This window comes from Chiloscyllium punctatum, chromosome 34 (genome assembly GCF_047496795.1).
Source record: "Chiloscyllium punctatum isolate Juve2018m chromosome 34, sChiPun1.3, whole genome shotgun sequence".
Taxonomy (NCBI): domain Eukaryota; kingdom Metazoa; phylum Chordata; class Chondrichthyes; order Orectolobiformes; family Hemiscylliidae; genus Chiloscyllium; species Chiloscyllium punctatum.
The window spans coordinates 35,592,324-35,595,574 of record NC_092772.1 but is presented as its reverse complement, the minus strand read 5'-3'; positions in this window follow the sequence as shown (position 1 = coordinate 35,595,574).

Here is a 3,251-nt window from a genome sequence, read left to right as displayed (position 1 = left end):
GTTCACAGGTAGTTTACCGAATGCATTCCATCTTATATTCTGATTTCATATTTAATCACACGAGAAAGTGTGGAATGCTAGTTTCAGTATGGCACGTTATAAAATATATTTACTACTCAATTAGTCTAATCAACTGAGTGCCAACTTTGTGCAACCAATAATCTTTGTCGGTCATAATTAATTAATATTATGTGATTTTTAAAATCATTTTAGTGACAAGTACATTTATTTTCGTCCGCTCACCAAAGATTTCTTTTTGTTCTTAAGTCTCACCTTCTTTGCACTTCTTCATATCTGTACAATGAATTATTAAAGCATTAATCGTTGTATTTTTAATGGATTTCTGATTTTCCAGTCAGACATGTTAATTTACAGCAATGCTTGGTTGAGATATATTAGCAAACTGCCCATATTCCGAAAACTAGTATTCAAATGTGCAAATTGCACAACAGATCAGGAATTCAATTTATCATTATGCCCGTTACATATAAATTGTTACATTATCTTATAATCCAACTTCAATTCCTGATCAAATGTATCTCTGACAATGTACACAGCTCCAGAATCACTTGCTTTTGTCAACTGCACAGAGACTGAAAGATGTTTTCAAGTTAAATCCTTTTCAACTTAAATTCAAACAGATGAAATTGTGTTGGATTATTATGAGCATTGCATCACAGCAAATTCTAGTTTCTGCACGAAAAATAAATGAATTAAGCTTCTTTCGCTGCATAACCTGAAGGAGGAAAATATATATCAAAAAGATTCTGCTGTGTCAGAATATCAGAAATTGGACGCAATGCACATTTTTGAAAGACATTTGGAAAACTTAGTTCCAATTTAATGAATTCATGCACGTCATCTTTCTCTACATCACTTTATGGCAGCATACATTCTCACAAAAAAATTTATATCGTCTTTAAAATCCCATATTGTATTGACCAGAATATCATTATATCTACCGTTTGATCGTTTTGATCTAAATACATTCTGCTTCATTGTCGTAGAACGCAAATTTTCCTTTCACCTAATTAAGTATCGGTCAGAATTTGGAGGCTTAATTTCAGCTGGTGCATCCATACCAACATATATCATGCTGATGGACATTGAGATAGAACAGGCCTATGAAGCCCCACACAACATGTCTCATTGACATTTACGTACATCAATCTGGCTTGAATGAAACAAAAAAAATCTTGGGTAGTTTCATGAAAAAGGTGTTGATGCCAGATAGGATGCTGTGATGATAATTTTTTTTCATCACTGGATGATACTAGATTCGAAATGGAAAATTGGCGATTTGCAATATCGTGTCGTTGTTTCTTTATTATGATGGAGTATCTATACTGTCAAGTTCAAAGTTTGTGAGAAGATTTCTACCTCGGGGGCTCGTTGTTGTGGTTTTGTTCGCCGAGCTGGGAATTTGTGTTGCAAACGTTTCTTCCCCTGTCTAGGTAACATCCTCAGTGTTTGGGAGCCTCCTGTGAAGCGCTTCTGTGATCTTTCCTCCGGCATTTGTAGTGGTTTGAAACTGCTGCTTCTGGTTGTCAGTTCCAGCTGTCCGTTGCAGTAATCGGTATATTGGGTCCAGATTGATGTGCTTATTGATTGAATCTGTGAATGAGTGCCATGCCTCTAGGAATTCCCTGGCTGTTCTCTGTTTGATTGTCCTATAATAGTAGTCATATAATATTATACTGTCAAGTATCGTAAGATGTCAAATATGCAATGCATTTGAATAAATGTGTCGGTATTCCCTGGTTATTTTTCATCCCATATATGGTGACTCGTGATTGCAAGATAGCGTTGTATGTTATTGATTACAAAGATGTACTGCGAGTGAATTGTCAATGGAGAAAGACTACAGTTTACACAGCACTTATTGTCATGGATGCTTGTCTATGAGATCACGGAGAATGTACATCATCTCAATACAGCCTAAAAAATCGTTTTCAAGCGTGTAAATCCGAGGATGGCAAATCTTTTGGAACATGAGAAATTAACAAAATGGATTGATGAGAGCAGGACCGGTGGACGTGATCGATATGAAATTCGGAAAGACATTCGACAAGTTTCCCCATCTGAGATTGGTGAGCAAGATTAGATATCATGGAATGCAGGGAGAATTAGATATTAAGGTACAGAACTGGCTCGAACGTAGACGACAGAGGTAGATATGGTAGATGTCTGTTTTTCAGACTGTAGGCCTGTGACCAGTGGAATGTCATAATATTTGGTATTGGGTCTACTATTTTTTTGTCATTTGTATAAATGATTTGGATATGAACATAGTTAGTAAGTTTGTAGATGATACTAAAATTGGAGGTGTAATGGACAGCAAAGTGGGTTACCTCAGATTACAATGGGATTTTGATCATGTTTGATACCCAACAGTATGGAAACAGGCGATTTGACCCAACAAGCCCACACCGACCCTATGAAGACTTATCACTCAGACTTATTCCCTTCCCAAATATTTACTCCTGACTAACACACATAAAGCAATTTAGCATGATTAATTCACCTGACCTGCACATCTTTGTATTGTGAGAACAAACCAATGAAAATCCACACAGACACGGGAAGAATGTGCAAACTCCACAGAGACACCCGCCTGAGGCAGTATTCAAACCTGGGTCCCTGGCAGTGTGAGGCAGCAGTGCCAACCATTGAGAAACCATGTTGCCCGAAATGGATGAGGAGTGGCAGATGGAGTTTAATTTAAATAAATGCGAAATGCTGCATTTTGAAAAGAAAATCAGAGCAGAACTTATACATTTAATGAAAAGTTTTGTGGGAATGTTGCTGAAGAAAGAGACCTTGGAGTGCAGATGCATAGCACATTGAAAGTATAGACGCTGGTAGATAGGATAATGAAAAGTTTTTGGGATACATTCCTTTATTTGTCAGGGCACTGAGTACAGGATCTGAGAGATCATCGTGCGGCTGTACAAGACGTTAGTTAGGCCAAATTTGCAATATTGCTGCCAAATCTGATCCATGTCCTCTTCGAAAAGTATTGTTTTTTTAAAAAGTTCACAACCATTTACAAGGATGTTGCCAGGGTTGGACGAAATGACCCGTGGAGAGAGGCTGATAGGCTGGGGTGTCTTTGCTCACGAATCGGAGTCAGAGGGATGCCCTCGTCGAGGTTTATACATTCATGAGGGACACACGAATAATATAACTAGTCAATATGTGTTGCCTGGGGTGGGGGAGTCCAGAAATAGACGGCATAGCTTTATGGCGAA